General features: G+C 45.7%; 1 protein-coding gene across 1 annotated transcript in view; it reads left to right on the top strand.

Annotated features, from left to right (window-relative positions):
* Window positions 1-8,328: 8,328 nt before the first annotated feature.
* Window positions 8,329-15,302, top strand: part of FERMT3 (FERM domain containing kindlin 3) — a 39,793-nt gene continuing 32,819 nt past the window's right edge. The window contains exon 1 of the mRNA XM_073658525.1: window positions 8,329-8,904. The gene's annotated coding sequence lies outside the window, so the exon portion shown is untranslated. The remainder of the gene's footprint in view (window positions 8,905-15,302) is intronic.

The following is a 15,302-nucleotide window of genomic DNA, read 5'->3' as shown; positions in this document are numbered from 1 at the left end:
ACATCACACAATTATGTCTGCCTGCACACACACACACACTCACTCAATCACACACACGCACACACACACTCACTCTCACTCACTTTCACACACTCTCACACACTCACCATCCCCCGGCTTGGCTTCAGTCCTCCTGCTCCTCTCCGCTCCAGTCCTCCTGCTCCTCTCCGATGCAGGCTGCAGCAGTGCAGGCCGGGCGCGCACTGCGTGACGTCACAGCTAGGAGACACGGCCGCGCACAGGGCCGTGTCTCCTAGCTGTGACGCGGCCTGGCCAGCACAGGGAAGTTAACTGCTGCAGTGCTGGCCTGGCCGAAGAAGAAGTAGTGGCCGTGCGCCGCTGCTGGGGGAGCGGTCCAGGGGCCCCCCCGCCACTGTCTGCCTGTATGCTGCGTCCCTGTGTATGCTGGGTCCTGCCTGACGTCATGCGGCAGGGGGGTCCCAGCATCATTCAAACTGCCCGCCCCGGTGGATCTGCAGCTGGCCGGATGGGAGCGGCTGGGTGATGCAGCGTGTCTGTGAGTGGCTGCTTTGTACTTTGGGACCGCCCTGCTTGACATCATGTGGCAGGGCGGTCCCAAAGTTCAAAGCAGCCACTCACAGACACGTTGGCTGCATCACGCAGCCCTGTATATGCATTAGCGCCGGCGGGAAATTTAAATGATGTTGGGACCGCCCTGCCACATGACGTCAGGCAGGGCGGTACCAACAGCATTTAAACTGCACGCCCGTGCTAGTGAATATACAGCCGCGGCGGCCAGATGGGAGCGTCATGAGGCACTGGCAGGGCGGGGCGACAAAGTATGATTCAAACCGCCTACAGCTGCGGGCCCGCAGCGGTGATCATCTAAACCTTCGGCCAGCGCGGCGGTGACCAAAAAAATGTGCATCATAATGGGAGCAATTCATGGGCCCCCTGGAGCCTCAGGGCCCCAGGCGGTAGCCCATATTGCCCTCATTATAATCTGCCTATGTCTACAAATGCATTTAAATGTGCATGTATATATACAGGGCACAATGGATTGAGGGTCCACACATATCCGAAGGCGCTGTCAATGTACTCCACTGCTCAGAACCCAGACCCCAGAAGCTCACCAAGAGACAGCCAGTGATTAAATAGGCAAAAAGCCCATACACTAGAATGAGTATATTCAGAAGAAGGACCCCACTGGCAAAATAACAATTTGTGACAATGCAAACAGCTGCATCTACCATGAGGTGAGATGAGTACCTTGCCTCAGGTCGCGGTCTCTCAGGGCATGGCAGCACGCAATGTCTCCGGTCTTGATATACTGCGCTATTGTCCTGCTCCTGAGAAGCATTGGCCAGCGTCATTATTTTCTGTGTAGGCAGACACTGGGTGAACATAAAATACTCAGTCTCTGCTTAAGGATGTTGGCTACTCTGAAATAAATTGAGAGGTCCACCCTCACGGCATGTGTCATGGGACGTTGCTGCGATGGTTTGGTTTTGCCTCCTCTGACTCTGGAGCTTGCAGGAGGGGCCCCAATATGTGTCTGTGCTCTGTAGATACATTCATATATAGTTAATTAAACAGTTATTTCCACAACGGCAATATATTTTTACATAGTACAGTATCTGCAATACTATTGGAAATATACAGTACAAGCCCAATATAAAATTTCTTCCTTGTACCTTTGTGTTTTTTTCATCACCTTCTGCCCCTCTGTATATCCAGCTTCACAGACAGACCTGAATGGGTAGTCCTATTTTTATGTTATAAAACTAATAGCACCCTCCTACTGTCAAGCACAGTGTAGGAAAGACAAAGTGCGACACAAAGGGATGAAGGGAAGGGAGCCCAAACACTAGGGAAAGGGGGAAGGCCGCCAGCACCGATAACAGCTGATCGGCGGGGGTGCCGCGTGCAGGACCCCGGTCGATCATACATTGTCAATGTACAAGTAGTGGACAACTTCTTTAATGACCAAGTTAAGGTCATATGGAGCAAAATTGCAATATTTGCAGTTGATACGATGCAAAGTAATTAACACTGGAGAATGATTATATACTACAAAGGGATTTGTGGAAGCTGGGAGGTTTGGGCCAAGAAATGCCAAATTAAAGATAATGTGGATACATAATAGTTAATACACTTAGAGGAAAAATATTAACAATTAAGGATGAAATACAAATCCTACTAAAATAACCCTCATCAGGGAGCTCAGTACAATAAATAGAAAGAGAATGTTCCTGTAAGGCTACATTCACGACCATATTTTTGGTCCGAGTGCTGTCCAGAGAAAGAACATTATTTCAGATGACCGTATTCTTTCTCACGGACTGAATTTCCACATGAAAAAAAAAATCCACAGCATGCACTAGTCTCTGCATTTCGGATGAGGCTCGTCAATTCAAGTAAAATTTTTGGAATTTCCATCCAAATGAATGAAAAGAGCTGTGCAAGTGCGGCCAACTCTTCATTAATAGACAGCGCTGGATGGGGCCCATCTACTATATAATCGGCTTATCCAGTCTGTCTGTCCGTCCAGGAAATCCCGTGTCGCTGATTGGTCCGGCTGCGGCCAATCAGCGACGCGGGATTTCAAAACAAGTCGGGAGATAGCAGGGCTGACTCCACCCTTGTGGTCATGTGACTCACCAACTGCCCATGACGTACTGAACATGTTTTGTCAGTCACAGTGTGTGATGTACTTCTGTCACGTCTAAGGAATACATTCTGTCAGTCACAGTGCGACATAGTTCAGTCACGTTTACTAAACACGGTCAGTCACAGTGTGATGTACTTCTGTCACGTTCAGTGAACACGTTCTGTCAGTCACAGTGTGATGTACTTCTATCACGTTCAGTGAACACGTTCTGTCAGTCACAGTGTGACGTACTTCTGTCACGTTCAGTGAACACGTTCTGTCAGTCACAGTGTGATGTACTTCTGTCACGTTCAGTGAACACGTTCTGTCAGTCACAGTGAGATGTACTTCTGTCACGTTCAGTGAACACGTTCTGTGAGTCACAGTGTGATGTACTTCTGTCACGTTCAGTGAACACGTTCTGTCAGTCACAGTGTGATGTACTTCCGTCACGTTCAGTGAACACGTTCTGTCAGTCACAGTGTGATGTACTTCTGTCACGTTCAGTGAACACGTTCTGTCAGTCAGAGTGTGATGTACTTCCGTCACGTTCAGTGAACACGTTCTGTCAGTCACAGTGTGATGTACTTCTGTCACGTTCAGTGAACACGTTCTGTCAGTCACAGTGTGTGACGTACTTCTGTCACGTTCAGTGAACACGTTCTGTCAGTCACAGTGTGATGTACTTCTGTCACGTTCAGTGAACACGTTCTGTCAGTCACAGTGTGATGTACTTCTGTCACGTTCAGTGAACACGTTCTGTCAGTCACAGTGTGATGTACTTCTGTCACGTTCAGTGAATACGTTATGTCAGTCACAGTGAGATGTACTTCTGTCGCTTTCAGTGAAGACGTTCTGTCAGTCACAGTGTGATGTACTTCTGTCACGTTCAGTGAACACGTTCTGTCAGTCACAGTGTGATGTACTTCTGTCACGTTCAGTGAACACGTTCTGTCAGTCACAGTGTGATGTACTTCTGTCACGTTCAGTGAACACGTTCTGTCAGTCACAGTGTGATGTACTTCTGTCACGTTCAGTGAACACGTTCTGTGAGTCACAGTGTGATGTACTTCCGTCACGTTCAGTGAACACGTCCTGTCAGTCACAGTGTGATGTACTTCTGTCACGTTCAGTGAACACGTTCTGTCAGTCACAGTGTGATGTACTTCTGTCACGTTCAGTGAACACGTTCTGTCAGTCACAGTGTGATGTACTTCTGTCACGTTCAGTGAACACGTTCTGTCAGTCACAGTGTGATGTACTTCTGTCACGTTCAGTGAACACGTTCTGTCAGTCACAGTGTGATGTACTTCTGTCACGTTCAGTGAACAGGTTCTGTGAGTCACAGTGTGATGTACTTCCGTCACGTTCAGTGAACACGTTCTGTCAGTCACAGTGTGATGTACTTCTGTCACGTTCAGTGAACACGTTCTGTCAGTCACAGTGTGACGTACTTCTGTCACGTTCAGTGAACACGTTCTGTCAGTCACAGTGTGATGTACTTCTGTCACGTTCAGTGAACACGTTCTGTCAGTCACAGTGTGATGTACTTCTGTCACGTTCAGTGAACACGTTCTGTCAGTCACAGTGTGATGTACTTCTGTCACGTTCAGTGAACACGTTCTGTCAGTCACAGTGTGATGTACTTCTGTCACGTTCAGTGAACACGTTCTGTCAGTCACAGTGAGATGTACTTCTGTCACGTTCAGTGAACACGTTCTGTCAGTCACAGTGTGATGTACTTCTGTCACGTTCAGTGAACACGTTCTGTGAGTCACAGTGTGATGTACTTCTGGCACGTTCAGTGAACACGTTCTGTCAGTCACAGTGTGATGTACTTCTGTCACGTTCAGTGAACACGTTCTGTCAGTCACAGTGTGAAGTACTTCTGTCACGTTCAGTGAACACGTTCTGTCAGTCACAGTGAGATGTACTTCTGTCACGTTCAGTGAACACGTTCTGTCAGTCACAGTGTGATGTACTTCTGTCACGTTCAGTGAACACGTACTGTAAGTCACAGTGTGATGTACTTCTGTCACGTTCAGTGAACACGTTCTGTGAGTCACAGTGTGACGTACTTCTGGCACGTTCAGTGAACACGTTCTGTCAGTCAGAGTGTGATGTACTTCTGTCACGTTCAGTGAACACATTCTGTCAGTCACCGTGTGACGTACTTCTGTCACGTTCAGTGAACACGTTCTGTCAGTCACAGTGTGACGTACTTCTGTCACGTTCAGTGAACACGTTCTGTCAGTCACAGTGTGATGTACTTCTGTCACGTTCAGTGAACACGTTCTGTCAGTCACAGTGTGATGTACTTCTGTCACGTTCAGTGAACACGTTCTGTCAGTCACAGTGTGACGTACTTCTGTCACGTTCAGTGAACACGTTCTGTCAGTCACAGTGTGATGTACTTCTGTCACGTTCAGTGAACACGTTCTGTCAGTCACAGTGAGATGTACTTCTGTCACGTTCAGTGAACGCGTTCTGTCAGTCATAGTGTGACGTACTTCTGTCACGTTCAGTGAACACGTTCTGTCTGTCACAGTGTGATGTACTTCTGTCACCTTCAGTGAACACGTTCTGTCAGTCAGAGTGTGACGTACTTCTGTCACGTTCAGTGAACACGTTCTGTCTGTCACAGTGTGACATACTTCTGTCACGTTTCAGTCACCGTGGTACGCGGTACAGGAGACCCCTGGCTGCAGCCGCAAATAGTCGTGATGTAAGCGGAAGCAAGAGCCGGCTGCAGCCGGGGGAATTACGTGCTGGCTGTGCGTGGTCAGCGATGTTGTCACAAGCAGTATTGACAACATGACGTAATTACAAAATTCATTATGGGCGCCGGGGGGGATACATTGGGGGGTTAATTTAAAGTAGTGCACAACCCATTTAAACACTGCTTCGCTGATTAGTCGCGCCCGGTCGGCCGCATACATATTCTAGAATACCCGATGCGTTAGAATCGGGCCACCATCTAGTTCAATATATAAGCAGGTCCCAGAGAGGGAACCAGCATCTATCACTTATGGCATATCCTGTAAATATGACGTACAAGATGGGGCAATTCTTTTAAAAAGTTCATAAAAGTCCTGGACGCCTTTCTTGAAAGTAATATTACCACAAGTAATAGGTACTATATTTGTAAATTTGGGATTATATTCCAGAGATTTATTCTGATTTTCATGATTGAGTAAGTAAGGAATCTTTAAGCGCAACTTTCACCAGATTTCACAATACAAACTTCTTATATTATTACAGGGAATCTGTCAGCAGATTTTTGCTAGGCAATCTGATAGCAGTAAGATGTAGGGGCAGAGACCCTGATTCCAGACATGTATCACTTAGTTTTTTTGGGTGCATAAGTTGTGATACAATCACTGTTTTCTCTGCTGCAGATCTAGCAGAGCTCTGAATGCTGAGCTGTGTATAACCCCGCCCACACCACTGATTGGCAGCTTTCTGTGTACATTGTATATTGACAGAAAGCTACTAATCAGTTCTGGAGATAAGGTTAGAATAGGAGGTACGAGGCACCTAGTCCTTTAGTGCTAATGTTAGGTGGATCCTCCAAACCCACAGTCCGGGTTGGCACCCGGTCCACAGGCATCGTTGCGGCAGGCGGGTGAGGCACGTAGGAAACAGGTAGCAGAGGTACTGGAGACCCAGGCGGACGGGAAACAGGTCCTGGTAACTGTAGGCTGACAGTAGACTGGAAACCAGTAGCATAGGTCTTGGAGACTGCAGGCAGATAGGAGACTGGGAAGCAGAGGTCCTGGTAACCGCAGGCTGACAGAAGACTGGGAATAGGTAGAAGAGGTCCTGGAGACAGCAGAGGACAGGAGACAGGGAACAGGAAGCAGAGGTCCTGGAGACGGCAGAGGACAGGAGACCGGGAACAAGTAGCAGAGGTCCTGGAGACTACAGGCGGACAAGTAGCAGAGGTCCTGGAAACTGCAGGCGGAGAGGAGACCGGGAACAGGTAGCAGAGGTCCTGGAGATCTCAGGTAGACAGGGGACTGTGAACAGGTAGCAGAGGTCCTGGAGATCGCAGGCGGACAGGGAACAGGTACCAGAGGTCCTGAAGACCACAGATGGATGGGTAGCAGAGGTCCTGGAAACTGCAGGCGGAGAGGAGACCAGGAACAGGTAGCAGAGGTCCTGGAGACCGCAGACGGACAGGAGAATGGGAACAGGTAGCAGAGGTCCTGGAGACTGCAGACAGACAGGAGACTGCGAACAGGTAGCAGAGGTCCTGGAGGCTGCAGGCGGACAGGAGACTGGGAACAGGCAGCAGAGGTCCTATAGACCGCAGATGGACAGCACACTGGGAACAGGTAGCAGAGGTCTAGGAGACTGCAGGCGGACAGGAGACTGGGAACAGGTAGCAGAGGTCCTGGAGACCGCAGGTGGACAGGAGACCAGGAACAGGTAGCAGAGGTCCTGGAGATCGCAGGTGGACAGGAGACTGGGAACAGGTAGCAGAGGTCCAGGAGACTGCAGGCGGACAGGAGACTGGGAACAGGTAGCAGAGGTCCTGGAGACCGTAGGTGCACAGGAGGCTGGGAACAGGTAGCAGAGGTCCTGGAGATCGCAGGTGGACAGGAGACGGGGAAAAGGTAGCAGAGGTCCAGGAGACTGCAGGCGGACAGGAGACTGGGAACAGGTAGCAGAGGTCCTGGAGACCGCAGGTGGACAGGAGACTAGGAACAGGTAGCAGAGGTCCAGGAGACTGCAGGCGGACAGGAGACTGGGAACAGGTAGTGGATGTCCTAGAGACTGCAGGTGGACAGGAGACTGGGAACAGGTAGCAGAGGTCCTGGAGGCTGCAGGCGGAGAGGAGACTGGGAACAGGTAGCAGAGGTCCTATAGACCGCAGGTGGACAGGAGACTGGGAACAGGTAGCAGAGGTCCTGGAGACCGCAGGCACATAGGACTCCGGAGCACTTAAAAGTCTTAATACCAAGACACAGATGTGTGTATTGGTAGGCCTTATATAGATCCAGGCAGAAGATCACATGGAATCATGTCAGGCCATGTGCAAAGCCCGACGTAGAGCACAACAGAGTTCAGCAGATCGGGTTGGGGGAAGCAAAGCCTGGATCCTGGACGGGTGATCTTCTGTTGATAAAACATTGATTTTATTGAAACAAAAAGGCACAGCGCAGAACGTGACACATCACTGGAATCAGTGTCTCAGACCCTACATTTTGTTGCTCTCACTTACTTGGAAAATCCATGTCAGAATGGCTGTATACTCCTTTTCGAAAGTTTCATTGCTTAATTTTAATATGAGACTAGCTTTAGGATCCTCATTTTAATTTGAGAATATTCCGCCATTGTGACATGGATTTTCAAATTTAGTACATCAGCCTCATCGGGTATAAATGTTCTCTTTACATATATATAGTTTGTATTGTAAAATCTGGTGACAGATCCGCTTTAAGGATTATAGGTTGGACGCGATGGACTTGTGCTTTTGGTCGGTTACGTAAGTATGTGGCAACTCTCCATAAGCATTTATTGCCTGCACACATCTATTTGGATACAAGGAATTTTAATGTTTCAATTTGTAAGCAAAACTTAAAAATCTTAGCTTCTCATAGGCATTGCCTATATTGTATCAACATTCTGCAACTTGTCTTTTTAGTTCCTGCTTAATTGTGTGTTACTGAGAATTCCATATATAAAGGAGAAGTGGTGGTTTGGGAGGAAATTAAAGGAGGAAGAAGAGGAGGACATTGTAGATTCACAGTATGTTACTTACTACATAAAGATTTAGTGACGGGGTAGAGTAGGATGACAGCGGGTAAAACAAGACAGATGGAAGTAAAGGGTGAAGTGATGTTCACCAGGGCAAGGGAGTAGACAGAGATGGAGGATGACTGGCACAAAAACTAGATAAATATAGTAAATTTGAACAAAAAGAATAGACAGAATAATAATTCAGGAGTAAAGTAAAAGTAAGGGCATAGTACAGAAACATAGACAGCACAACAATCGGCGTAAAATAAGTCATTGATAAGGCAGAGGTACAATAAAGCAAGCGTGCACGACAGAAGTAATGGCTGTCAGATGGAGAAGTGAGCGATAAAGTGAACTTAAGAGGAAACATTGTACATGTAGAGTGACAGGAAAGAGGACATCTCACAGAAGGGAGGGGACAATGCACAAGGGGTAGCGGTAAAGAAGTGACTACACGAGCTCCGTACTACAGCACCCTTCAAAACAAAAGAAGCAAGAATATCACTAAAAGAAACCCAAAAAAGTGTAATCAGAAGCCCAGAGAGAAGGTAAGTCATCCATCATTGTATTGGGATCAGAAAATATTGCTAGTAGTAATAATAAAATTGTATTTTATTGGGTTTCTTGGTCCTTCGAGAGCGAGTGTAACACTGCCCAGGGGAGGAAAGGTTATTGTTACTTTGTATTGTGTGTTTGTAAATATTTAGTTGTTTAGAAATCATTAAAGTTATGAGAAGGATGAAGAGAAGAAATGATCCGCTCTAGTTCTTCATGACACACATGGCTACCGTTACAAGAAGTTCACATGAAAGACACCTCCTATCGTGGCAGATCAGATAAATATCTCCATTTTTACTCAAACTTTTAGCAGAACTCCATGAGATCTCTGTCCATATGGCTTGAAACTTATTTGACTAAATTGATCCTTTTTTCACTTTTGTAATCATTCAAAAATAACCCTCCAGGCGACAGATAAGGGGGAGATGTATAAGATTAGCCAAAAGAAAGTGGAATAATTCTTTATGGCAACGAATTAGATTGTGTCTTGAATTTTTCAAAAATGAAAGGTGAAATCTGCTCTATTGCTTTGGGCAACTACCCAATTTTTCTTTTACATCAATTATGACAAATCTTCCCTAATGTCTCTCCTGACACCATATCAATCTGTAAAACACTACATAAGTCTGACGCTATATCGATGAGACTATAACAATCTGTAAAATAATGAAAAAATATACAATCACTTAATAATCCAGTCCCCTGTGCTGGGAAGTAGCTGCTGCCCTCCCACGAGAAATAATGCAGAAGTGCTGGTTACGTGTAGTGTTTCAGTGGTGTCAACTAGAGGTTATATATAGGTGGCACCTCACACCAGGGAACGGCCCAAAATGCATTTAGTCTCTGCCTTGCATGAGCGCCTCTTACACTTTTCTTGTAAAAAAAAAAAATAATTTTATGAATTATTTGTTAAACTGCTAGAATTTTTAACTTTACCCTATAAATTACCAATAAACCTCTTATTAAACCCTAGCATTCCTGTGCTAATTTTGGCACGGCTGTCTGCAAACTGTGCAACGCTGGTGTTAGGAAACAGAGTTTCCTGTGAAAGGTGTGGCTGCGTGCATGCGTATGACCATATAGAATATTAATCAGACGCAGCGTCAGGCCGAATATTCACTTCTGACCTGAACAACTGTCAGATGATCGTCGGCCATTGCATAATTCTCAATATATTATCAGGCTTCGAAAGCTTACATTTCTTCTGATTAAAGACGCTTCCTGTTCCTGTTCACATATCTACAAGGTGCAAACAGAGAGGATGTATATGGCAATCTGTATACATCACATACAGTCATGGCCGAAAGTTTTGGCAACTTTATAATTGTTCCAGAAAATTAAGTATTTCCCCTAGAGAATTATTGAAATTTGTTTTGTTATATACAGTACAGACCAAAAGTTTGGACACACCTTCTCAAAAAAGTGTGAAACAACTGAAAATATATCTTATATTCTAGGTTCTTCAAAGTAGCCACCTTTTGCTTTGATGACTGCTTTTCACATTCTTGGCATTCTCTTGATAAGGTTCAAGAGGTAGTCACCGGAAATGGTCTTCCAGCAATCTTGAAGGAGTTCCCAGAGATGCTTAGCACTTGTTGGCCCTTTTGCCTTCACTCTGCGGTCCAACTCACCCCAAACCATCTCGATTGGGTTCAGGTCTGGTGACTGTGGAGGCCAGGTCATCTGGCGCAGCACCCCATCACTCTCCTTCTTGGTTAAATAGCCCTTACACAGCCTGGAGGTGTGTTTGGGGTCATTGAAAAATAAATGATGGTCCAACTAAACGCAAACCCAGAATATAAGACATATTTTCAGTTGTTTCACACTTTTTTGATAAGTATATAATTCAACATGTGTTAATTCATAGTTTTGATGCCTTCAGTGTGAATGTACAATTTTCATAGTCATGAAAATACAGAAAAATCTTTAAATGAGAAGGTGTGTCCAAACTTTTGGTCTGTACTGTACATGTTTCCTTTGTGCGTATTGGAACAACACAAAAAAAACACAGGAAAAAAGGCAAATTGGACATAATTTCACACAAAACCTCAAAGATGGGTCAGACAAAATTGTTGGCACCCTCAACTTAATATTTGGTTGCACACCCTTTGAAATAAATAACTGCAATCAATCGCTTCCTATAACCATTAATAAGCTTCTTACACCTCTCAGCTGGAATTTTGGACGACTCTTCTTTTGCAAACTGCTCCAGGTCTCTCATATGTGAAGGCGCCTTCTCCCAACAGCAATTTTAAGATCTCTCCACAGATGTCCAATGGGATTTAGGCCCGGATGTATTGCTGGCAAATTCAGAACTGTCCAGCACTTTGTTTCCTTCCACTTCTCGGGGCTTCTTAAAGTATGTTTGGGGTCATTGTCCTGCTGGAAGACCCATGACCTAGGACACAAACCCAGCTTTCTGACACTTGGCACTACATAGCGACCCAAAATCCTTTGGTAATCTTCCGATTTCATGATGCTTTGCAGACAGTCAAGGCACCCAGTGCCAGAGGCAGCAAAACATCTCCAAAACATCTCTGACCCTCCACCATATTTGACTGTGGGTACTGTGTTCTTTTCTTTGTAGGCCTCATTCCATTTTCAGTAAACAGTAGAATGATGTGCTTTACCAAAAAACTCTATCTTGGTCTCCTTTGTCCACAAGACGCTTTCCCAGAACGATTTTGGCTTACCCACGTACATTTTGGAAAACTGCAGTCTAGCTTGTTTATGTCTCTGTGTCAGCAGTGGGGTCCTTCTGGGTCTCATACCATAGCATTTCATTTCATTCAAATGTCGACGGATAGTTCGCGCTGACACTGATGCACCCTGAGTCTGCAGGACAACTTGAATTTCTTTGGCACTTGAGTGGGGCTTCTTATCCCCCATCTGGACTATCCTGTGTTGCAACCTTTCATCAATTTTTCTCTGCCATCCACATCCAGGGAGATTAGCTACTGTGTCATGGGTTGTAAACTTCCTGATTGTGTTGCGCACCTTGGACAAAGAAACATAAAGATCTCTGGAGACTGACTTGTAAACTTGAGATTGTTGATATTTTTCAACAATTTTGGTTTTCAAGCCCTCAGACAGTTCTCTTCTCTTTCTGTTCTCCATGCTTAGTGTGGCACACACAGACACACAATGCAAAGATTGAGTCAACTTCTCCCCTTTTTATTTGGTTTCAGGTGTGATTTTTATATTGCCCACATCTTTTACTTGCCACATGTGAGTCTGAACGAGCACCGCATGCTTGAGACTAATTGTTTACCCACAATTTTGGAAAGGGGCCAACAATTTTGTTGTGTCCATTTTTGGGGTTCAGTGTGAAATTATATCCAATTTGTCTTTTTTTTCTCATTTTTTTTTGTGTTGTTCCAATCCACACAAAGGAAATAAACATGTGAATAACAAAACATGTGTAACTGCAATAATTTTCTGGGAGAAATACTTAATTTTCTGGAACAATTTCAAGGGTGCCAACACTTGTGGCAATGACTGTACATACTTACTGGATCAATGAAAGGGGTTCTCTGCTGCTTGTATGTAACTAAAGATTGAAGATACTGGGGAGAAGAATTAAAACACAAAGTATATTACAAAGGTACACAATGTCTCATTTTCAAGATCTGTGCCTGCTTTCAGATAAGATTGTTATATTTTCCAGAGGTAGAAAACTAGACTGAATCTGGAGCTCTTAAAGGGGTATTCTCATATTGCTAGGATATGTCATCACTTAATCACTGATAGGGGCCTAACCTCTTGGACCCCCTTAGATGCTTAGAATAAAGAGGCCATGGTATGGTTTCCATCACAGTTTTTCTTTTGCACAGTTCCCATCGACCTGCTGTAACGTAACTTTGTTCAAGTGAATAAGTCTGCCTGCAGTTCCCTGCGCAACTAAGTTACCGACCAGAAGAGCCACTGAGCTCAAAAGATTTGCACGGACTCCGATTCATTCATTGTCTAGGGGACTGTCCAGTTGATCACTTGGCTATTTCCAGTACCATAGACAATGAATGGAGCAGAAGCCGTGCATGTGCATATCCACTCTAGACAGGGCTGCAGAGAACATTTTTGGGGTTCCACAACTCCGATCTCAGGATCTCTGGATGTATCAGCACTCAGCAACTTATTCCCTATCCTATGTATTGGGGATAACTTGATTTTTTGGGATCAGAAAGATTGTGAGTGCAACTCACAGGTGAAGTTCTTGGGGATAAGCATATGACCCAGATCATGTTGTCAAAATTTCTGCACTCTTTTATTCATCCAATTTAAACTTGGAGAAATCCATGGGCTTGCCACTAAAATAACCACTTTCAGATGGCTGGTAATTTCTACCACAAAATCTGCAGCATGCAAATTCACTAGGCTAAATTTCCACAATGAGCTTTTGATGAGTTTTTGAGGCTGTGTATTTTTGCTGCACAAAAAATGCAGCTTGTTGTTCAGCAAAGTGGATGAGTTTTATAGAATCTCCAACCCACTGTGATTTTTTTTTACATAGCGTATACTGATCTTCGGTGCATATTCAAAATATTCAACATTTCAACTTTTCTTGCAAGTACGCCGAGTTTACACACATGGACAAAATTCTTTTGGCCCACTCCTCGTGAGCAAACTGCTCCTTGTGTCTCAGGTGTGAAGGCGCTTTCTCCAGACTGCAGGTTTCAGCTCTTTCTTCAGAAGAGTGCAATGCTTTGCTCTTAGTCATTTCTCACTATCACACAGAGGTCACATGGATGTAGAAAACGGGCACATGGATGAAAATTGAATGAAAATTAGTTGAAAATCGTCTGAGTTTTCTGGATGAAATTTGGATGATTTTTCATACGCTCGCCTCCACCGGGCCTTTAGGGCTCATTCAGACGGTCCGGTTACAGATCACTAAAGAACGGACTGGCCGAGACTCTCCCAACCCGAACATGACAACTTCATATACACTGCTCAAAAAAATAAATGGAACACTTAAACAACAGAATATAACTCCAAATCAATAACACTTCTGTGAAATCTACCTGTCCAGTTATGAAGCAACACTGATTGTGAATCAATTTCTCCTGCTGTTGTGCAAATGGAAAAGACAACTGGTGGAAATGATAGGCAATTAGCAAGATACCCCCTATAAAGGAGTGGTTCTGCTGGTGGTGACCACAGACCATTTCTCTGTTCTCATCCTTTTTGGCTGTTGTTTTGGTCACGTTTTCATTTTGTCATTGCTCTCACCCCTAGAGGTACAGTAGCATGAGGCGGTGTCTACAGTACAACCCACAGAAGTTGCTCAGGTAGTGCAGTTCATCCAGGATGGCACATCAATGCGAGCTGTGGCAAGAAGGTTTTCTGTGTCTGTCAGCGTAGTGTCCAGAGGCTGGAGGAGCTACCAGGAGACAGGCCAGTACACCAGGAGACGTGTAGGGGGCCTTAGGAGGGCAACAACCCAGCAGCAGGACTGTTACCTTCTCCTTTGTGCAAGGAGGAACAGGAGGAGCACTGCCAGAGCCCTGCAAAATGACCTCCAGCAGGCCACAAATGTGCGTGTGTCTGCACAAACGGTTAGAAACCGACTCCATGAGGGTGGTATGAGGACCCGACGTCCACAGATGGGAGTTGTGCTCACAACCCAACACTGTGCAGGACGCTTGGCATTTGCCACAGAACACCAGGATTGGCAAAGTCGCCACTGGCGCCCAGTGCTCTTCACAGATGAAAGCAGGTTCATACTGAGCACATGTGACAGACGTGACAGAGTCTGGAGACGCCGTGGAGAGCGATCTGCTGCCTGCAACATCCTGCAGCATGACCGGTTTGGCAGTGGGTCAGTAATGGTGTGGGGTGGAATTTCTTTGGAGGGCCGCACAGCCCTCCATGTGCTCGCCAGAGGTAGCCTGACTGTCATTAGGTACCGAGATGAGATCCTCAGACCCCTTGTGAGACCATATGCTGGTGCGGTTGGCCTTGGGTTCCTCCTAATGCAGGACAATGCCAGACCTCATGTGGCTGGAGTGTGTCAGCAGTTCCTGCAAGATGAAGGCATTGAAGCTATGGACTGGCCCGCCCGTTCCCCAGACCTGAATCCGATTGAGCACATCTGGGACATCATGTCTCGCTCCATCCACCACCGTCACGTTGCACCACAGACTGTCCAGGAGTTGGCGGATGCTTTAGTCCAGCTCTGGGAGGAGATCCCACAGGAGACCATCCGCAACCTCATCAGGAGCATGCCCAGGCGTTGTAGGCAGGTCATACAGGCACGTGGAGGCCACACACAATACTGAGCCTCATTTTGACTTGTTTTAAGGACATTACATCAAAGTTGGATCAGCCTGTAGTGTGTTTTTCCACTTTAATTTTGGGGGTGACTCCAAATCCAGGCCTCCATTGGTTA

This window comes from Phyllobates terribilis, unplaced genomic scaffold (assembly GCF_046119375.1).
Source record: "Phyllobates terribilis strain yellow unplaced genomic scaffold, ASM4611937v1 Scaffold_13__5_contigs__length_258822181, whole genome shotgun sequence".
Taxonomy (NCBI): Eukaryota; Metazoa; Chordata; class Amphibia; order Anura; family Dendrobatidae; genus Phyllobates; species Phyllobates terribilis.
This window is presented reverse-complemented; position numbering and strand designations above follow the sequence as displayed.